This window comes from Orcinus orca, chromosome 8, assembly GCF_937001465.1.
Source record: "Orcinus orca chromosome 8, mOrcOrc1.1, whole genome shotgun sequence".
Taxonomy (NCBI): domain Eukaryota; kingdom Metazoa; phylum Chordata; class Mammalia; order Artiodactyla; family Delphinidae; genus Orcinus; species Orcinus orca.
The window spans coordinates 8,822,019-8,845,053 of record NC_064566.1 but is presented as its reverse complement, the minus strand read 5'-3'; the positions used below and the strand labels follow the sequence as shown (position 1 = coordinate 8,845,053).

At 46.3% G+C, this 23,035-nt stretch overlaps 1 pseudogene; it reads right to left on the bottom strand.

Annotated features, from left to right (window-relative positions):
• LOC101276565 (solute carrier family 22 member 6-like) lies at positions 1-21,406 on the bottom strand (annotated as a pseudogene).
• Between the last annotated feature and the right edge of the window lie 1,629 nt (positions 21,407-23,035).

Here is a 23,035-nt window from a genome sequence, read left to right as displayed (position 1 = left end):
TCACTCAGGTGAGGACGGTCCCGAACCAGTCATCCGGCCAGGAAGGGAGGAGTGCGGCAGGTGAAGGAGCTGAGAGGTGGGACCAGGTGATGAGGCCTCGAGCTCGAGCTCGAACCTGGGGCCAGGTCTCAGGGGCAGCGCCAAGGCCGAGAGGCGGGGCCAGGGCCGGAGACGCAGCTGAGGCTCTGAAGGCTGGGTTGGTAGGATGAGGGGGTGGGGCCAGAAGCCGGGGTCGGGGCAGGGCCAAGGCTAAGCGTCCGTAGAATCAGAGACCAGGACGAGTGGGATTCCGGCGGGTACCTGCGGTTCCGATGCGCGGTTGCACATTTGCGCCAGCAGCTTCAGAGCCAGGTACAGGTCGCACGGGCCCTCCTCCGCCCCTCCCTGGGGCTGGGGCAATAGGTGCCTGTCTGTGGATGCGGCAGGAGGCAGGCTTCCTGGGCCAGTGTAGAGTCCCATTAGCTCAGGAAGGAGCCAGAGCAGGCCTTGGGTAGGCAGCTGAGCATGGATGAACTGTTGGCTTTCCGGGCTGGGCAGCCACAGCTCGCGTCCACCCGCTCCTGCCTCTCTGCAGCCGCTGCCAGAGCCCCTCATCGCCTCCACCCCCAGCCCAGGATGGGTACAAGGACCAGGAATCCTGGGTTCTCTTCTGGACTGCAGATCATGCCATCCTCCATCCCTCTTTCACGTGGTCTTCCCAGTGCCATCAGTACTGGTTCCTGCCATCCCGGGAGAGGCAGGCAGAGGCTGAGGAGGAAGAAGGGCCTGAGGGATGGAGGGATGAGACCAGATCTCAGTGACTCCTCTTGCTGTCTTTTGCCTTCTTGGGCCTCATCAGTGCCAACCCGAGGCTCACTGGAGGCGAAGAAGAGGAGGAGAAGCACCTGGAGTCCAGCAGGAAAGCTTGGATGAGTTGGGAGGCTGAACTTCCTGGACAAGAGCCCAGGTGTAAGAGGCACACTGCTCCAGCAGCCAGGATCCGGCCTGGAGGGCTGCGACTAGCCTGCTTCAGCATTCTTCTTCCCTTTCTTCTTTTCTCCTTTGTTTTCAGATGTTAGCATCTGCCTCAGGGAGGGGGAAGAGTTTCACAGCCTCCTGATTGGCTGCGTTCATTTTAGTCCCTTCTCTGCTTCCAGGAAAGACTGAATAGGGAGGTGGGGGAAGCAAGATGCGTAAAGGTTTTCAGTGTAACTAAAAGAAAGCCGTGAAGGGAGCAGAGAAAACTGGCGAGAAACGTGGGAGCGCGGGGTGTGTGTGTGTGTGTGTGTGTGTGTGTGTGTACACATGATTTCTGCTGTCAAGTCAACTGAGTCCAAGTGGGGCCTCCGTTGTTTCTTAGCTGTGTCTCACGACCTTCCTCAGCCTAAGGATACTACTACTACTTACCTTGTAGCTTATCAAGCATTTTGGCACATATAGTGACATTATAGTGTCATATAGGATAGTTTTCCTGCCCTAAAAATCCCCCGTGTCCCTCCTATTCATCCTTCTTCCCTCCCTCTGAGCCTTGAGCAACCACTGATGTTTTTACTGTCTTCATAGATTTCACTTTTTTTTTTTTTTTTTTTTTTTTTTTTTGCGGTGCGCGGGCCTCTCACTGTTGCGGCCTCTCCCGTTGCGGAGCACAGGCTCCGGACGCGCAGGCTCAGCGGCCATGGCTCACGTGCCCAGCTGCTCCGCGGCATGTGGGATCTTCCCGGACCGGGGCACGAACCCGTGTCCCCTGCATCGGCAGGCAGACTCTCAACCACTGCGCCACCAGGGAAGCCCCATAGATTTCACATTTTTGATGCTACTGTAAATGGTATTCTTTTTAAAATTTCAAATTCCGGTTGTTTATTGCTAGTATATAGAAATACAATTCTTTTTTAAAAAAATGTATTTATTTATTTATTTATTTATGTTTGGCCGTGTTGGATCTTCGCTGCTGCGTGCAGGCTTTTCTCTAGTTGCGGCGAGCGGGGGCTACTCTGTTTCGGTGCGTGGGCTTCTCATTGCGGTGGTTTCTCTCTCACTGTTTTTTTTTTTTTTAAATAAATTTATTTATTTTATTTATTTATGTTTGGCTGTGTTGGGTCCTTGCTGCGCGCAGGCTTTTCTCTAGTTGCGGTGAGCGGGGGCTACTCTTCGTCGTGGTGCGTGGACTTCTCATTGCAGTGGCTTCTCTTGTTGCGGAGCACAGGCTCTAGGTGCACGGGCTTCAGTAGTTGTGGCACGTGAGCTCAGAAGTTGTGGCTCGTGGGCTCTAGAGCGCAGGCTCAGTAGTTGTGGTGCACGGGCTTAGGTGCTCCACGGCATGTGGGATCTTCCAGGGCCAAGGCTTGAACCCATGTCCCCTGCATTGGCAGGCGGATTCTTAACCATTGCGCCGCCAGGGAAATCCTAGAAATGCAATTCTTTAAAAATATTGATCTGACAACCCACAACCTTGCTAAATTTGTTTTCATTGTGGTAGCATTTGTGTAGAATTCCATTGGATTTTCTACATAGATGATCGCTGCATGAGTTTTTGGTCAGAGAGTTAGCTGAAGTGGAGCGGCCTCTGTGGAAACAGTGGGAGAAGTTGTGCATAGCTACTTTTAATGAAATGGTAGGGTGGATCTGGCTAGGAGTGGGGGGCCCAGGGGAAGTATTCCCTGGAACCACAGGTCCAGTAGAGGTCCCTCCCGTCTTCCCCTGGCTGCCATTTCTCCATTCCTCCACTTGGTGTGGACGTACAGGAGATGCAGGGGCTCTGGCCACTCTCTGCCCCTTCTCACTTCTCAGGAGGACTGGAGTGGGACCATCTGCTGCTCTGCTGCATGTGCCCCGATTTCTCTTTCCACCTACGGGGGAAGGAGAAGCAGGGTGTGGGAGTAGAGATGGGGGATCCTTTTTAGATGTTTGTGCTCAGCTGTCCCATTTTATGCCCAAATCTCCCACTATTTCCAAGAGTCCCAGAAAGGATTCTAGGGGACTCAGCCTATCTGTGAGAACAGGACCAGGAGCCAAAGGAAGCAGGAAGCCTGGATTCTGGCTGTGGCTTCACCAGAGTCCAGCTGAATGACCCCAGGTAAGTCCCTGCTCTCCCCTGGGTCTGGCCTTTTTTTGTTTAATGGGGCTGGATCAAGGATTTGTGAGGGCCTTATAGCTCTGAGTGTAGGGAGGGGAGGGGAGCGGGCAGCGTACCTTCTCTCCACGTCCTGCAGTGTGTTGGGCAGTGGCAGCCCCAGAGTCTCTGGCAGGAGAACAGGGATGGGGCAGGCAGCCACAAGGACCGCTCCATAGATGAAGAGAGGCAGGGAAGGGTAGAGCTCAGAGGTCATGCCCACCAGTGGGCTCAGAATGCTGCGTATGTTGGCCAAGGTGGTTGTCACACCCGGACCTCTCTGCCTGTGGAGAGGAAGAGCACCTTGGTGAGGCCGGTGGGGCTTGGGGGTGCCCTGACTCTGCCTGCCAATGGTGTTTTCTTTTTCACATTCCGTACACGGCCCAATGCTTGCACTTACCTTGGCTAAAAGGAAAGTTGGAAGCCAATGGTTTCGGAACCATGAAGCCTGGGTTCCAGTCCCAGTTTGAACCTGCTGTATAACTGAACATGTCCCCAACCAACCTCTCCCCCAAGCTCCAGATGCTATATCTAGCTTCCTACTCAACACCTTAATTTGGATGTCCAGAGGGCCCCTCAAATTGTAGATGGCCAAGGACTTTTCGTTTCTACCTCCAAGTCGTTGCTCAGATTTCCCCATCCTAGCACAGGGCACTTCTAACCACTCAGTTACTCAAGCTCAAGTATCTGTAATTATCCCCGATACCTCCTGTTCCCTTATTTCCCCACATCCAAAATATGAATTTGGTTGGCTCTTCTTCCAGAACACATTCAGAATCAGTTCCTCTTCTCCATCTCTACAACCACTGCCCTCTAGTTCATGCGAAGCCATTTTCACCTCTATTTATTGTTTTAAAGTTTTTTTTGGATGTGGATCATTTTTTTAAAAAATTTATTTATTTTATTTTTATTTATTTTTGGCTGCGTTGGGTCTTTGTTGCTGGGCGTGGGCTTTCTCTAGTTGCGGTGAGCGGGACCTATTCTTCGTCGCAGTGCGCGGGCTTCTCGTTGCGGTGGCTTCTCGTCGCGGAGCATGGGCTCTAGGCGCGCGGGCTTCAGTAGTCGTGGCTTGTGGGCTCCAGAGCCCAGGCTCAGTAGTTGTAGCGCACGGGCTTAGTTGATCCGCGACATGTACGATCTTCCCAGACCAGGGCTCGAACCCGTGTCCCCTGCGTTGGCAGGCGGATTCTTAACCACTGTGCCACCAGGGACGCCCGGATGTGGACCCTTTTAAAAGTCTTTTATTGAATTTGTTACAATATTGTTTCTGGTTTATGTTTTGTTTTGTTTTTGGCCACGAGGCATGTGGGATCTTAGCTCCCCGATTAGGGATTGAACCCGCACTCCCTGCATTGGAAGGCAAAGTCTTAACCATTGGACTGCCAGGGAAGTCCCCATTTTCACCTCTTGACAGTACTATTGCAGTAGCCTCCTGACTGGTTTTCCCATTTTCACTCTTGGCCCTTCTATCCCCAGCCTATTCTCCATGAGGAAGCCAAAGTGATCTTTAAAACTGTAACTCAGATATTTTCACCCTCTGCTTAAAAACATCCTGTGATATCTCATCATGCTAGAATAAAATCTGACCTCCTTCTAAATCCCTACATGATTGCTCCTTGCCTACCAAGTTCTTATCTTGTGCCCTATCCCTTTGTTTCCTCATTTATTCTTTAGTGTTTGCCTTTGATCTTTACCAAGGAGACCTACCCTGATCATCTTATCTAAAGCTACCCAGTCACTCTCTTTTTCTACTTTTTTTTTGGATCTCAGAGGCAGAGGGTTGAGTTACTCATAACCCTCAGTTCATGACCCTCACCCTCTATTATCATTTGTCCTTGAAAGGCTCCCTTATTCCCCCCCCTTAATTGTTTACTCCTTTTATTATCATTACCCACTCCTAATCCCCTCCTTGCCAAAGTCAACCATTCTATTGCGTTTGGTGTGCATTTTTTTTTTTAAGGTTTATTTATTTATTTATTTAGCTGTATTGGGTCTTTGCTGCTGCATGTGGGCTTTCTCTAGTTGTGGCGAGCGGGGTCTACTCTTGGTTGTGGTGCACGGGCTTCTCATTGCGGTGGCTTCTCTTGTTGCGGAGCACGGGCTCTAAGCACGTGGACTTCAGTAGTTGCGGCACACGGGTTCAGTAGCTGTGGTGCACGGGCTTAGTTGCTCCAAGGCATGTGGGATCTTCCCGGACCAGGGCTCAAACCCGTGTCCCCTGCACTGGCAGGCGGATTCTTAATCATTGCTCCACCAGGGAAATCCCTGCATTTTTTATTTGTATATGTTCTTGTAAAATGTGTATTGTTTTGTGTGCAAATATTTTAACTTACCTAAATGGTAGAGGTAATAGATCATTCTATTTCTCATTTCACTCAGCACTCTGTTTCCTGACCAGGGATTGAATCTGGAACCTGGCAGTGAAAGCGCCGAGTCCTAACCACTGGACCGCCAGGGAATTCCGCTCTGTCTTTTAAATTTGTCCATTGTGTCCTTCACTAAGCAGAAGTCCTTTTTGATATAATGAAATTGATATAGCTACCATGTTTCTCTCTTCCTCTTCCTCCCTCTCCCTTTCTTTCCCCCTCCTTTCCCCGCTCCCTGCTCCCCTCCATCTCCATCATCTCCATCTGCGTCTGCATCTCCATCTCTGTCTGTCTGTCTCCAAGCCCTCTCTTCAATTCTGCTTGTCTCTTCTTGCGCCAAGAAAGCCATGGCTTTGTTGTAGGTCTTAATAGATGCTAGAGTGAGACTCTCTTCTTTGCTTTTCTGTTTCAGAATTGACTAGCAATTGTGGTCTTTTTTCTTCCATATAAATTTTAGAGTAAGTTTTTGGAGTTCCTAAAAAATGATCTAATTGAAATTCTGATTAGATTCTGTTGAATTTCTATAAATTTCTAAGAGTTAACTTCGAGAGGATGGACATCTTTATTATGTCATTCTAAACAAGAGTGTGGAATGTCTCTCCACTTACTAAAATAATCTTTGTGATCTTAAAAATGTTTCAGAAATTTTCTCCATGGAAGTCTTGGCTGTCCTCTGTTAATTTCCTAATAATATCTAGCTTTTGGTGTTATCCTGAATGGTGTCTTCATTTTCAAAGATTTTCTATGTTATTTTCTGGATTATTTCTCTAGATTATTGCTTCTAGGTTATTGCTATTGACATTTTGGTAATTTGATTTTGTATCCAGCATCCTGCTGAACTCTTTTATTAGTTTTAATTGCTTATTGATTTTATTGGTTTATCTAGGTCAATGATCATATACTCTCTAAATAATGATGTTTTAAACGCTTGTCTTTTAAATTGCTTATTTCCTTCCCAGTAGAGCTGTGCTGTCCAGGACCCCCAGTACTGTGTTAAACAGTTGAGTCTAAGATCAAAGCGAATGCACATGACTTTCTTCATTATGTATAGTGTTTGTTCAGGTGCTCTGCTTAACTCTCTGGGCTCCCAATTTCCCTTAGATGGTTGGCCTAGTTTTCCCTGACTTTTATTCCAGCTCTTTGGTGGACATTTAAAAATACTTTAAGGATATTTAAAAATACTTTATACTTTTGGGGGGTTATTGTCAATGTTATTTTTTTATTTTAATGGAAATAGAAGTCCTTTTTTACTAATAGATTTCCAGAAGTTCTTTATAAATGCTGCATACAAATCCCTGTAAATGCCTTCTTTTTCTCTTTTCACCTTGTTTATAGTGAAACAAATGACCAGGATTAAAAAAAAATCCAACATAGAAAACTTTATCAATGTGCCTTTTTTGGTTAGCCTTTTTTTCTTTATGTCTTCAGAAATCCTCCCCTCTTCAGCAGAAATTAACTTTTCTTTAAGGTTGAAATATGATTGCATTTTATTTATTTCCCAAATGGGTTAGTAGATGTCCTGGTACTATTTGTTAAATAGGCCACGTTTTATCCTATCATCTGCAGTGCTTCCTCTGCAAGTTTTCCTACGTGTGTGTCTGTTTTGGAGCTTACTATTCTTTTCCATTGGACAATTTGTTCTTTCCTGCTCCAGCATCCACTATCTTAATTACTACAATTTTATAATAAGAGTTTATAATATGCCTTGATTTCTGGTAGGGCAAGTCCTTCCCCTCTGTCCTTTTTAAAAAAATACCTTGGTTATACTTGGTCCACAGCACTTTTATATACATTTTAGAATTTGCTTGCTAGTTTCTTGAAAATATCTATCGGGATTTTTTTTTTTTTTTTCGGTACGCTGGCCTCTCACTGTTGTGGCCTCTCCCGTTGCGGACCACAGGCTCCGGATGCGCAGGCTCAGCAGCCATGGCTCACGGGCCCAGCCGCTCCGCGGCATGTGGGATCTTCCCGGACCGGGGCACGAACCCGTGTCCCCTGCATCGGCAGGCGGACTCTTAACCACTGCGCCACCAGGGAAGTCCTATCTATTGGGATTTTGATCAAAATTGCATTGAATTTATAAATCAATCTTGGAATCACTAACATTTTAATATCATCTTATGTCAATTATGAGTTGACATATTATGAGATTTCCTCTCCATGCACATAATACATTTATTTACATTTTCTTTAATACCTTTTAATATAATTTAAAAATTTTCTTGAAAAAAGTCTAATTTTTAGAAGAGTAGAGAATGCAGTTGATCTTTTGTTTATTGACCTTGTATCTAGCCACCTTGCCAAACTTTACTATTTCTAATAATTTTAGATTTTTATATAGATTTTTAAAATTAATTTTTATTGGAGTGCAGTTGATTTACAATGTTGTGTTAGTTTCTGCTGTACAGCAAAGCGAATCAGTAAAGTTATACCTATATATAGATCCACTCTTTTTTGGATTCTTTTCCCACATAGGTCATTACAGAGTATTGAGTAGAGCTCCCTGTGCTACACAGTAGGTCCTTATTAGTTATCTATTTTATATACAGACAGTTGTATCCTCTCTAAATAGTGGTAGTTTTGATTTTTCCTCTCCAGTCCTATTTCTGTTATTTGTTATTCTTATCCTAGGCATTGACCACACTCTCCAGGATAATGTTGAATAGAGGAGGAGACAGCAGGCACATTGGTCTTATTCCCAAGTTTAAAGAGAATGTTTCTAGGGCTTCCCTGGTGGTGCAGTGGTTAGGAATCCACCTGCCAATGCAGGGGACACGGGTTCGAGCCTTGGCCCTGGAAGATCCCACATGCCGCGGAGCAACTAAGCCCGTGCACCACAACTACTGAGCCTGCGCTCTAGAGCCTGCGAACCACAACTACTGAGCCCGTGTGCCACAACTACTGAAGCCCACGCACCCTAGAGCCTGTGCTCTGCAACAAGAGAAGCCACTGCAATGAGAGGCCCATGCACCGCAACGAAGAGTAATCCCCGCTCTCCGCAACTAGAGAAAGCCCGCGCGCAGCAACGAAGACCCAACGCAGCCAAAAATAAATAAAATAAATTTAAAAAAATACAAAAAAAAGAGACAGTGCTTCTAATGTTTCACCATCAAGAAATAATATTTGCTGTGGATTTTTGGTAGATGTTCCATATCAACTTAAATTTCCTTCTATTGTTGTTTTACTAAGACTATTCTTAATGGATGCTAATTTTTATTAAATATTTTTTGTTTTTATTGGGATGATAATCTATTAATATAGATTAATAGATCTATATTAATATATTTTAATTTTTGTGATATTAATATATTTTCTAAAGTAAAACTACCTTTGCTTTCCTGAGTCAGCTCTCCTTGGTCATAATGTATTATCATTTTTTATACATCACTGGATTCATTTTTCTAATATTTTGTTTAAGATTTTTGTATCTGTTTATGAGTAATACTGGCTTGTAATTTTATTTCACAACTATCCTCTTTTGGTTTCAGGATCACCTGACCTCACAGAATGTATTTGGCATAATTTCCCTTTTTCTCTTTTTTGGGGAAGCGTTTATATAACATTGGAAGATTTGTTCCTTAAAAGTGTGGTGGAACTCACCTGTATTAATATCTGGGTCTGGTGTTTTCTTTGAGGCAAGATTTTAAAGTTTACTCTTCAGAATTTTTTTTCTTTTTCTTTTTTTTTTTTTTTGCGGTACGCGGGCCTCTCACTGTTGTGGCCTCTCCCGTCGCGGAGCACAGGCTCCGGACACGCAGGCTCAGTGCCCATGGCTCACGGGCCCAGCCGCTCCGTGGCATGTGGGATCTTCCTGGACCGGGGCACGAACCTGTGTCCCCTGCATCAGCAGGTGGACTCTCAACCACTGTGCCACCAGGGAAGCCCCCAGAATTTTTATTTATTCTAGAATCAGTTTTCCTATATTATTTTTTTTAGGAATTTGTCAATTTCATCTAAATTTAAAGTTTATCAGGACTTCCCTGGTGGTCCAGTGGTAAAGAATCTGCTTTCCAATGCAAGGAAAGCGGGTTCCATCCTTGGTTGGGGAACTAGAATCCCACATGCCATGGGGCAACTAAGCCCACAGCCTCAACTACTGAGCTAACGTGCCTCAGTGAGGGAGCCCGCATGCTGCAAACTGCAGAGCCCACATGCTCTGGAGCCTGTGTGGCCCAACCAGAGAGAGAAAACCCACACGCCACAACTAGAGAGAAGCCTGAGCCACAACGAGGACCCCGATGCAGCCAAAAAAAAAAAAAAAATTTATCAGTATAGACTGGTTTATAGTTTTTTGCATCTTTAATTACTTAATTAAATTTTTGCATCTTAATTTCTCTAGATCTATAGTTCAGTTTTTTTAATTCCTAATATTTATTCGTGTCCAGTTTTAATTTTTTTTATTATTATTACTAGGCATTTGTCCATTTCACTGATATTTTCAAAGATTGACTTTTTGTTTTGTTGACCTCTTTTTTATACATTTGTTTTCTATTTAATCTGTTTCTGGTACTATTATTATTGTGTTTTATAGATAAGATGACTGAGCATTTGGACTAGTTACCTTTTATACCAGAGCCATATTCTTTTTTTTTTTTTGGCCATGCCCTGCGGCTTGTGGGATCTTAGTTCCCCAACCAGGGATTGAACCTGGGCCCCAGCAGTGAAAGCGCCGAGTCCTATCCACTGGACTGCTGGGGAATTCTGAGCCATATTCTTAACCATTGTACTTTTTTTGGTCTTAAAGTCTATTTCGGCTTCTATATCTACCTAACTTTCTTCTGGTTAACATTTGTCTAGTATAACATTTTCTATTTCTCCACATTTAAGATTTTCATGGTCTAACATTTTAAATGGGTCTCTTGTAAACTTCATGAACTAGACTTAAATAAAATCAACTTGGACAATCTCTGCCTCTTAACTGGTAGGTTTAATCTATTTATATCTATTGTTGTGACATATATTTTGAGTTATTGATACCACCTTACTTTTGTCTTTAATTTGTTCTAATTTCTGTATGTTTTTGTTCTCCTTTGTTGCCTTAAAAAATAATTGATTGACCTTTGTGTCCTTTCTGGCTGGAAACCTTTTGGCTCTAGGACCTCATTGTTCCATTCCAGGACTCCTCCCCAACACCCCTAGGAGAAAACAGTGTTTTTACCTTGCAATAGGTCCTCTTCCCCTCCTTCCAATTCCCTGCCCTAAGGGACCTGCTTTTGATAGGCGCATACTTTGATTAGTTGTTTGCACTGGGAGAGGGTGTTTTGGAGAGACCCCTCCTCATGGGGAGGCTTAAGTAACAATTGATGAATTATAAGAAAGAAGCATTCATTAATGCCAAGAGTTTTGCTTTGCTGAGTGATGTATCCAGATATACGGCCAGAGATGAATTCCTAGGAGGAGATTTTAGCAGTTATGTGGAGGAAGTATCAGGAGAGAGAAAGAGGAGAAGAATAAGTGACTGTTAGCCAAGAATGGATTTTTTTTTTTTTTTTGCGGTACACGGGCCTCTCACTGTTACGGCCTCTCCCATTGTGGAGCACAGGCTCCAGACGCGCAGGCTCAGCGGCCATGGCTCATGGGCCCAGCCGCTCCGCGGCATGTGGGATCCTCCCGGACTGGGGCACGAACCCATGTCCTCTGCATCGGCAGGCTGACTCTCAAACACTGCGCCACCAGGGAAGCCCCCAAGAATGGATTTGAGGGACAACAGAAACGCCTATTAAGTGCTTTGGCTGTGTGGTATGTGATATAAGCATCTCTTCCATCCCCCAAGGAGTCTTCATAAAATCAACAATGTTTAGTGACACTTTTTAGGGCATTTTTCTCCTTAGAGATGTGCTGAAGTACAGTGTCCTGTCTCAAGGTTGGTAAAGGGCACAGTGAGAAGCTGTCCATAGAAGACAATCTTATATGAGCTACACTGAAATTAATTAAGAATTAAACAATATTATTGGCACCAGAATAGACAGACAAGTCCATGGAACTGAATAGTCCAGAAACAGTATAAGATAAGGGTGCCAGGCAGGAAAGTTTGGGTTACTCCTAGTGGGGGAAGGTAGTGGGTGTTCTAGGTGTTCTAGGAGATGCTATGCCCATCTGTGACTTATTTTGAACCCTCTACCCTACCCTGAGGTCCCACGCACCTGGAGTAGTTGAGGATGACAAAGAGGGGCAGAGAGACCAACAGCTGCAGGTGGCACCAGTGGGGCACAGCATAAGCCATGCCAGCCAGGAAGAGCTGGCCTACAGTGGGGACAAATCCAAATAAGAGGCCCAGACCTGGCCGGGCATGGGTGGGCAGCCACTCCAGATCTGGGGAGAAGAGCAGAGCTTAGGTTGAAGTCAGGGCTGTGTGAGTACGTGTGTATTTGGGGGTGGTTGTCACTTCCAGAAGGAGGACGCTCCTCACATTGGAGTAGAAGGGCTCTTCTCTTGAGCGCAGCCCTACTCTGCACCCCTAGGTCCCTCACAGGGTAAAGCAAGGGTGGTTTGATCTCTGGTTAGGTTCCGTGTGTGTGGAGAAAGGAATGGGCTAGAAGACTCTGAATTCCCAGGCATGCTCCTATTCAGTGTCCCCAACCCCAACATTCATGTTTCCTCACTTCTCCCAAACCTCTTTTGAATGGCCTACAGCCACTCCCTCTGCACCTCCTTCAACTCATTTTAATGCAGCAGTTATTTAGAGGTGACGACTCTGTGCCATGTCCTTTGCTTGACGTGGGAAATAGAGATGGATGAGCCTTACCCTCAGGCCATTCTGCACCACTGTCGTTTCTTCCAATGGGTCACTCTCTGGCCTCTGGGCCTTGTATATTCTTTTTAAAAATAATTAATTAATTTATTTGGCCGCTCTGCTTGGCTTGTGGGATCTTAGTTCCCTGACCAGGGATCAAACCCAGGCCCCCTGCAATGGAAGCTTGGACTCCTAACCACTGGAATGCCAGGGAATTCCCTATTCTTTTTGTCTAGAACTCTGTCCCAGAACCTTACTCCTTTCTTTCTGTCTCACTTTTCGTTCAGTTCTGAGCTTAGCTGTCACCACTTCTGGGGAGAGTTCCTGGTTCCCCAAGTCCTGATCGAACACTCCACTTCTGAACTCCCACATCACCCAGGATGGCCCTGATCCTAGCCTTTAGTAAACCAATTTGTAACTGCTTGGCACTCTCTCCAGTCAACTATTAACTCTTTGAGGTCATGGGTAGTGTCCTCTTGTTCACTTGTGTATTCCCAGTGCAGGATGTTACACAAATTAAATGCCTTTCAAAATTGTATTGAATAAAGAAATGTTGAATTAAAGACTCCCTGTGTGACTGGCTTCTCTAAGCAACCCCACTCCAATCTCTGAGCCTTTATTTAGTTTATCCTTACAATGATCCCTAAATATCTAGGATGAATTCCAGCCCCCAGTAATCAGAGCTACCAAAGAGGTCATGATCTTATCTTTTTTTTCTGCCCGGGGCACTGCCCACTCCAGGAGAGGCCCAGATAGGTCAGGATCGGCTGGAACAGGTAGACTCCACTTTGTACTCAGGGAAGGAACTGAGGTTTGACTTTGTCAGGTCTGCTGGTTCACTGGATCCCTGTGATTGAGGAGTCCCCACGAGCCTGGCCCTCCCGGGTTCCCTCTCACTCAAAGTCATGGAAGTGCTGCTGGCACCCGACAGCCATGCCTGAGAGGAAATGGAACGCGCAGTAGGTTGGGAAGTTGAGTGCGAAGGCAGCACAGGTCCCTGAGACTAACTGCAGGTAGCTCCAGATCAGCACCTTCTGACAGCCCAGCCTGTGAAAGGAGGGGAAACCTGGGTCTGGAGAGCACATTGCTTGCTCCCCTGCCCCATGTCCCTGGCTGTCTCATCCTTGGTGCCCTGGGCAATCTAACAGCTGCTTGTAAGGCTGCCCACCTGTGCCCATCAGGTAGATGCTGAGATGGGAGATAGGGAATAATTGGGTGAGGGCTGGCATCTAGGGGACCTGGTGTTGGGAGGATCCTTGGGTTGCTGCTGTCCAGGGTCCTGACTCATCCCAGCATACCTGTGTGGAGAGAGCCACGCGCCTTCATCAGTATCATAGAGGGTGTGTTGAAAACAATCCACATACCAGAGCCCCACTTAAGGCCTGTTGGATATCTGGAAGGTAAGCTAGAAACCTGATTTTTTTTTTTTTTTTTTTTTTTGCGGTACGCGGGCCTCTCACTGTTGTGGCCTCTCCCGTCGCGGAGCACAGGCTCCGGACGCGCAGGCTCAGCGGCCATGGCTCACGGGCCCAGCTGCTCCGCGGCATGTGGGATCCTCCCGGACCGCGACACGAACCCGTATCCCCTGCATCGGCAGGCGGACTCTCAATCACTGCGCCACCAGGGAAGCCCTAGAAACCTGATTTTTTTTTTTTTTTTTTTTAGCGGTACGCGGGCCTTTCACTGCCGTGGCCTCTCCCGATGCGGAGCACAGGCTCCAGACGCGCAGGCTCACCGGCCATGGCTCACGGGCCCAGCCGCTCCGCAGCATGTGGGATCCTCCCGGACCGGAGCACGAACCCGCGTCCTCTGCATCGGCAGGCGGACTCTCAACCACTGCGCCACCAGGGAAGCCCTAGAAACCTGATTTTTAACAAGCTCCCAAGGTTTGGGAACTACTGCTCTGGGGTGTGGTTGATTGTTTGAATGTTGGTCGATGGTGACTCCGGTTAGGAGACAGCCTTTTGTGAGTTTTTTTAAAAACATTGAGGTATAATCAACATACCACAGTATAATAGTTTTAGGTCTATAACATAACGATTCTATATTTGTATACATTGTGAAATGATCACCACAATAAGTCTACTTAAAATACACCACCACATGTAGTTACAACAATTTGTGTGTGTGTGTGGTGAGAACACTTAAGATCTACTCTCTCAGCGACTTTCAAATACGCATTACAGTAAGAGTCACCATGCTGTACATTATATTCCCACGACTTATTTCGCTTATAACTGGAGTTTGGACTTTTTGACCCCTTTCATTCATTTTGCCCACCCCTGACTCCCTGCCTCTAGCAACTACCTATCTGTTCTCTATATCTATGAGCTTGGTTTATGTGATTTTTATTTCTGGGAAACCTATGCAAGGCTTATAATTTTGCAAAATGCATATGATGGTGGCTTGTATTTTATGAATAATAAAGCCGATTGTGTCTGCTGAAATGTCTGCTGTGACATTTATAATATTTTTAGATATTATTCTTTAGAAAATTGCCTCCTATTATTCATCCCATGATCTTTTTATGGTCTTGGAAGATAGTCAAGGTGCAGCTTGAGTTGCAGCTACTAATTTAACCCTCACCATAACCCCTATTTTATAGATGGAAAAACCAAGTCTAAGAGAGTTTGTATAACTCCTCATGGGCACACAGTTGTGGCTGACCTGAGACTTGTCTCTAGCTGTTATTGGTTCCTAGGTCTTTGTTTCTGTGACACTCACATGTCACATACAAGGCAGAGTGGTGGGAGGTGACTTCTTCAGGATGTTGGAAAATCCGGATTCTTGTCCTGCTTTGGCCACTTATTAGCTGTGTGACTGTACTTTTTAAAAAAGTAAACATTAACTATTTACGTTATGCAATTATAAAGGTAATGAATTATCATTAAAGTTCAAATAATATAGTAATGAAAAGTGAAAAGTTCTCTTCTTTTCAATTCCACTCCTCAGAATGAACAACATCATTTTCTTGGGTTCCTTCTAGGCAGTTTGGGCAAGTTATCCAACATCCCTGAACCTAAGCGTCCTCATTGGTAAAATGCAGTTAATAGTACCATTCATGCTGGCTTCACAAGGGTATTGTGAGGAGGAATTGAAATGAGGCAAGACATGGAAAGTGCTGATGGACGGTTGTGTGATTCCTACAGACTTTCCAGACGTGGTCAGGCTTGGGTGGATCAGTCCTGTGTCCCTCTCTGGATTCTCAGGGATGCCAGTCTCCCCTCTGTGTCCAGCCTAGAGGGCTTATGCCTTTGCTCCTTGAGCCAGCTTTGTTCACCACTGACCTGTCTGCCATGATCCCCAACGTCAAGTTTCCGACCAGTACTCCTGCCATGATGATGGACTGACTCAGCTGTGGCAAGGTCTTGTGTGTGCACAAGAGGTCCCACTGTGAGGAAGGAAGAACTGGGGTCAAGGAGAGATGGGCCAGCCCCACAGCAGCTCATGCCCTCTCTCCTGGTGGGCTGAGGGTCTTGGATTAGGACAGGCACATAAGGAGGGCTTGCCTCCCTAAGTCACACACTCTTTCTCATCATCTTCTCCTAGTGAGAATGATTCAAGTTATTTCAAAACATGTAAGAGGTATCTTTTGGGATGACAGCTCAGACTACTCGCCCTTTTCTGAACACTAACCCCTCACCCTCTTTCAGGGCTCTTTAACCTGTCCCTCCCCGGGTGCAGCTGAAGAAAACTGACCCTGGAGCTGGACAGAGCTAATTAGTGTTTTTTTTTTTTTTTTTTTTTTTTTTTATTTAGCTGTGCCGGGTCTTAGTTGAGGCATGTGGGATCTAGTTCCCTGACCAGGGATTGAACCCGGGGCCCCCAGCATTGGGAGCACTGCGCCTTAGCCACAGGACCACCAGGGAAATCCCCAGGTTCGTTTTCTTACAAATTTGGAAAAGCGACTCAGAGAAGCAAGCTTGGTTAAGGACACCCAAAGTTGGGGTGGGAGGACCAAGTTTGGAATGACGCGGAAGGGGAGCTGAGAAATCATGAGACAGAGAGTGGGAAAGGGAGAGGGAGAGGGAGAGGGAGAAAAAGATGAGGGAGGGGGAGAAGGAGGGAGGGGGGAAGGGGAGGGAAGGAGGGGCAGAGGGGAAAAGAATGCAGTAATTTAGTCAGAGGGAAGTGGAGGTGAGATCTTAGTGCCCAAGAGGTGAAGATAGAGAGTTCAGCTCTCCTGGTTTTCCTCAACCACCTGATCCCAGTCTTTCATAAGGCTGGGCTCAAGTTCTTGACCTTGGGTTCTGTGAAATACCTTTGCATCCTTCCGTTAACTTTCCATAAGCAAATTTGAGAGGGGTGTAGTTATTTGCAATCCTGAATAAGTGGCAATTGGATACCTCAACTAATAGTTTAACTTTTGTTGCTCTTTTTAATGAATATAAGAAAAAAAATTCTCCTTTTAAAAGTACTTCCTTTCTAGGTGGAGTAAAACAGCTCCACAGCCTGCAGGAAAATCATACTAAAATCAAAAGTCACACTGACGGATGTGACTTAAAGGATGTGACTTAAATCAAAATGACAAATAGGTGTGGTATTTCCTTTACATAAAAGCGAATTTTTGTATACTTTTGAGTGGATTTTAAAACTCATTTCTTTTGTTAACAGAAGAAAAAGGAAAGGGGGCAGGGATGACCAGGACGTTTAGGGAATGCTCCCTAAGATGTGTTAATATATATCCAAATGAATTCATCCTTCAAGTGTAATTACTTGATAATCTTGATTTGATTGGAGAGAAATCCTTATTTGTGAATTTAATTATTACAGTGAGACTTTTAATACCCTGTGCACACACCATATGATGTAAAATTTGGGTGGTTGGCATTTGAACACTTTCTCCGAAGAGCAATGGACTTTATTGCTGTTTTATTCAAATAACTGCTATTCTGTAGTTCTCTGTGTTATCTGATATAATTTTTATTTAAAAAAGATTTTGGGGCTGTGTCAGACTGGGAATTCATTTTTTTTTTTTTTTTTTGCGGTACGCGGGCCTCTCACTGTTGTGGCCTCTCCCGTTGCGGAGCACAGGCTCCGGACGCGCAGGCTCAGCGGCCATGGCTCATGGGCCTAGCCGCTCTGCGGCATGTGGGATCTTCCCAGACCGGGACACGAACCCATGTCCCCTGCATCGGCAGGTGGACTCTCAACCACTGCGCCACCCGGGAAGCCCTGGGAATTCATTTTTAACAGTACTTTAATGGAAACTTGTGAATGAAATACTACCGTGGAGATGCATGTGGGACACACTGTAGTGCGGAGTTAGGGATATGATAGACCAGAACTGAGGAATGGAAAGATGAGAAGCAAGAGGTGTAGGAAAGAGGTAAGAGGTCAGAGGAGCACTGGAGGAGGGACGGACTGGGAGTGTGGGATTGGCAGATGCAAACTATTGTATAGAGGACAGATGAACAACAAGGTCCTACTGTGTAGCACAGGGAACGATATTCAATAACCTGTGATAAACCATCATGGAAAAGAATATGAAAAGGAATATACACACGTGTAACTGAATCACTCTGCCGTATGGCAGAGGTTAACACAACATTGTATATCAACTATACATCAATAAAATTAAAAAAAATAGGTGTATCGATTTTAGAGAAAATGGAAAAATAAGGATTTGTTAAAAAAAAAAAAAAAAGAACCAAGGCGTGCAAAGAGAACAAAATCTGAAAAAAAAAAAAAAAAAAAAAAGAGAACAAAATCTGTATGCAGTCTGGTGATGAAATCTGGGTGTAGTCCAGAATAGGAATTGATAAATGAGTATACAATATGTACTCAGAAAGAATTTTTCTGCCTCTGTTCTGCCCTAAGGTGCTTGTCATCTGTAAAAGCAACAATTGGGTGGGGCTTACATCACCTTAGGTTTCGCACTGGCTTTTACTATATATATTCTCTTCACGTGCACCTGAGACTTGAGGATTGTATAGTTGTGTGCTCCTGGGCCTCATGTATATAGAATTACTTTCTCAGTAACAGGAACCAAAGTCTAGGAATAGGCAGTGGTGGATTTGAGGGAGACTCAGAGAACTGCTGCCTAGGAAAGCTCTGCACTGCTAACTTGATAAAGGCTGTGATAAATGACAGATGCTGTGAGACTGGCCTCAGGGGAAAGAAAAAGAGGAAACGAATGACAGTGGCACCAGGAATCAGAGCAGTGAAACGGTAACTGTTGTTCATCTGCAAAACAGAAGTGAACGGGAGACCCAGGCCGGTCATTCAAAACAACTCACGCCCTCCCTGCCCTACAGTCATTGGACCCAGGGCTGGGCACCTGACCCAGGCCAGCAAATAAGTCTTTCCTAGAATTTTTCAAAGTTGAAGCGGAGAGACAGTTATTAGGAGTGAGCCCAGAATGGTCAATGGCCACATTGTGAAGGATCCGTGGCAGAGTCACATGCCCAACATGCAAAGGAAAGTAAAGATGAGAGCCAGCAAGGGTCCTGCTCGCATGGCCCTGGTTCCCACAGCTCCTAGAGCAAGCCCTGCCTCTGCTCATCTCGTGGTTTGGTTATGGGAGCCTTTATACACTCTCTTCATGCTCAGATTAGCTTGAGTTGAATTGCAGCCACTTGCAAACAAGAGTCTTGACTAATATAGTTCAGATAGAAGCTGCTGGTTACTACTTAGGATACCTTAATTCAGAAGAAAAGAAGAAGAGCTCAGACAGAGTTTTTATCGGAACCCAGAGATAGCACCTTTTTCTTATTATATGTATTTATTTTTTGCTTTGCATTTAGAGTGCAGAAGTATCCCTTTGGGATACTGGGCCATTTGGGAGTTCTTTCCAAGAGGCAGGCTGAGACTTATGTTTCTCAGGTGACCTGTGCCATTGTGCCTACCAGATACAGCCCTGTGGTCTGGGTGGAGTATCTTCACTGCGACTAAGCTTCTTGCTTATGCGACCCCTGATAACTTGCGAGCCGTTTCATTTGCTTCACAACTCAGAAGGCCCAGCTTCACATTAGGTTATGCATGTAAGCTGCCTATTATCCTAATGAAATGGTCTCTGGTGCAGCCTTTGGCATTATTGGCCCAAGGAAGAAGTATCCCGGTTGTGTTTATGAAATAGACTTTTAGTGCCCTGTGTCCATGTGTGGTGGTGGAGAATGGCCCCATTCACAGTGCCTGTTGGAAGAGGATTGGGTTATCCTTGGCATCTCCCCACAACTCAGGAAGACTGTGTGCATCTGGCTTTGTCAGTCATTGAAACCAAACATGATGAGGTTACTACCAAGCCTCCATCTAGAAGGAAAGCTAAGGTGCACACTTACCCGGATTCTTTGTTCCACAGGGCAAGAAATTTGAGCTTTGGATCAAACTGCCTGCTGTTTTGAACAGAAGAACAGCAGCCAGGTTGATAGTTCCCGGAGTATTGTCAGACTTGGAAAGCAGAGTGTAGAGTTCTAAGAAGGGAAATGGAAAAGCAGAATTGGAAGCCGTGATAACATACACGTTAAGGTGGGTGGAGGGGAATGTCGCAGGATTTGGGTTGAGGCTGGAGAATAATGAAGAAGGTTCTTCCCCAACTCTGCAGGGATGGGATGGCCTATGATGCCTGCACGCCCAGAGGGAGGACTAGCCATCCTTTGTCACCTTCTCCTTCTGCAGCTTGGGTCTGTCTAGTGGGAAGTGTGGCTTAACTTTTATCACTTTCAGACGGATGCTGCGTCAGGCGAGTTTGGGGGCTCTGCTCGACCACAGCCTCTTCTCAAGGCATCTTTTCCGCAGAGCCCTGACTAAAGGACAAGGGACCACGTAATCCCACTGTATTGTCCGTTGGCATGGTGATTAGATGAAGTGTGGACACCTGAGCCAGCTGCTGGGCTGGGGATGGGCTGCTCCCCAGTGTGTTGAGCTGGGCCAGTTGAAGCCTTTTCTGAATTAAGATTCACAGACATGTTCTGGTTGGTGGTAGGCCCTAAATCTGAGGGGTAATGGATCAGAGCTGGGACCAGTGGTTGTCTTGCAAATGGGCACACAGACGAAATGGGGTGAGGAGAGAGTTACAGAGTAAGTGTATAGGGATGTCTCTGGTGCTCCCATCCCTGGTTCCAGATTCCATGAGGCCTGGACACACTTCGTTTCCTGCCCTTGCGTTCCCTGAAATCCCTTTTCTCGTGAGCTGACTTGAGAGAGCTTCTCTTCCTTGCAACCAAAAGATCATTGACAAGCACAGATGTTAAGAGCACGATCCATGTGACAGCTACGAAGTGCAGAATTCAGCCGGATGAACCACTTAGCAGGCCAGGGAGACGCTACAGTCGACTGTGTGTGTGTTTCGGGGGAGGGGTGTTAAATCACTAGAGATGAAAGGACCCTCCCATAACCCTGTTCTCTTTCCCGTCTTAGTTCCTTGGCTGCTCTCCATCTCCTGGCCCCAGCTGCCGAGAGCTATTTCTAGATGAAGTCAGGAAATTGTTTTTGTCTCTAGGACTCTGAGCCCAGAATCCCCTGCTCAGGAACACCCTCCTTGCCCTCCACTATCTGCATGCCTCCTTTCTAGCTTCCTCTGAACCACCGCCCCACCTCCCTACCCCGTGGAATTGCAACCTCTCAGGGAAACCAAAGTAGAATATCAAACTCCAGTAATAGTATCTCTCTCTCTGGTGGAGGTGGAGGGGCAGGGAGCAGCTTTCTGCAAGGAGTTCCATAACCTCCTCTACCAGGAAGACCTCAACTCCAACCCCTGTTCTCTTACCTGCATTTAGGCAGAGCTCTTCATAGCTCCAGGGTCTTCAGACAAACTCAGGTCAGGTTCACACAGTCTGTGTGTGTGTGTGTGTGTGGGGATGGTAAGATGGGGACACAGGGGTTGGAAGGAGGAGGTCCAGGTCTCCTCACGTCAGTCACGATGGTGGAAGGGAAGGTGCTATTGTCATAGATCCAGCCGTGGGTGCAGGGCTCTGTGGCCCCCGTGCCGTTGGTCTCTGTGCCATTGGGAAAGGATGGTCCCTGCTGAGGGGGAGGTGAAGAGGAGGCAGATCTTGGGCCGCCCCTGCCCATCCCGGGGCAGCCAGGCGTCCAGCTCCCCGTCCTTGCTGCGGTTGGTGTCGGCAGGTGAGCGGCAGTGGTGGGTGGGGATGGCAGTGGTGAAGTTCTGCAGGGTGTTGTGCAAAACCGTTAGGAGCAGGGGCACAATCAAGAGTGGTCTGGATCTGCTGGAAGCGGCCGATGTCCCCCAACCTGCAGGAGGAAGTCATTGAAAGCCATGGGGCAGGATCTCGCAGGGGCACTGGAGCTGAGGCCTCTCCCTCCCACAGCCTGTTTCCTGTCTTTCGGTGCAGGGGGAGGAGACAGACTGCCCTTTGCCTCCTCAGCTCATCAGTTCCTGGGTCTGCTGTGGCCCTAAGTCACCTGAGCTAAAGACTCGTGTTTATAACTTCTTTTGAGGCACCAAGTTAAACTGTGACTTGAAAGTAAGACGTTCAAGTATTAAGACTCATCGGGTCAGTGATTTGTTCAAGGGGATCTAAAGGGCAGGTAAAGTTGGATGGGGTGGAAGAAACCACCTTCTTGTGAAGGAGGGATATGCGTGATGCCCCAAAGTTTGGTGGTTTGACTCTCCCCACCCCAGGCCAGAGCAAGCGACCTCCTTCTTGGAGGAGACAGGAAAGAGCAGAGGGAGGCCCAGGCTGGTTTGAGCGCAAAGCCCCAGCTGAATTCCCTTTTCTCAAGGCCGCTTGGGCCACATGGAGTTGGGTGAAAGCTCTGAAGGGCTCACACAGAAATGCCATTGTGCTGCGGTTGTCAGCACGCCCCAACCTGTGAGCACTGCCTCTGTGTTAATCCCAGAACCTGGGCCTTCAGCTAAGCCACCGCTTAACCTCCACTCAAAGAGTGAAGCCTGGGAATTCTCTGGTGGTCCAGTGGTTAGGACTCGGCACTTTCACTGTCGGGGGCCAGGTTCAATCCCTGGTGTGGGGAACTAAGGTCCAACAAGCATGACATGCGGCCAAACAAAACAAACAAAAAAAAAGTGAACCCTCCTCAGAGGTAAATACCCACAGGGCCTCTTTTCTCATTATAATACAATCCACTCCCAATTTTTCTCTTTCCCTCAATTGTAATAGCTAAAACCAAGGAAATGTCCACCATCGTCTATCCCATTAGCTGCTTAACCATCCTCAAAACTGGGAAAAAAAAATCTTTATTGAGATTTAGTATATACAATAAAATGCTTCAATTTGGGGGCTCATTTCGACAAGTTTTGACAAATTTATACACCCATGTAACCACTATATAGAACATTTTTATCACCTCCAAATTTCCTGGTACCATACTCCAGATAGCTCTACCTAGTCCTAGGCAATAGATTTGTCTTTTCTAGAGTTTCAAATGAATATCATACAGTGTATACTCTTGCGTCTGGCTTCTTTTATTTATTTTTTATTTTTTGCGGTACGTGGGCCTCTCACTGTTGTGGCCTCTCCCGTTGCGGAGCGCAGGCTCAGGACGCGCAGGCTCAGCGGCCATGGCTCACGGGCCCAGCCGCTCCGCGGCATGTGGGATCTTCCCGGACCGGGGCACGAACCCGTGTCCCCTGTATCGGCAGGCGGACTCTCAACCACTGCGCCACCAGGGAAGTCCGCATCTGGCTTCTTTTATTGAGCCCAATGTTTCTGAGATCCGTCCATGTTGCAGTGTACCAACAGTTCATTCTTTTTAGTGCTGAGTAGTGGTTCAGCCTATGGACATACCACCATTTGTTTATTCATTCACCTGTTGACGAACATTTGTGTTGTTTCCAGCTTTGGGCTGCTGCAAATAAAGCTGCTTTGATCATTTGTGTACAATGTGTGGACACACGTTTTAATTTCTCTTGCGTAAATGTCTAGAGGT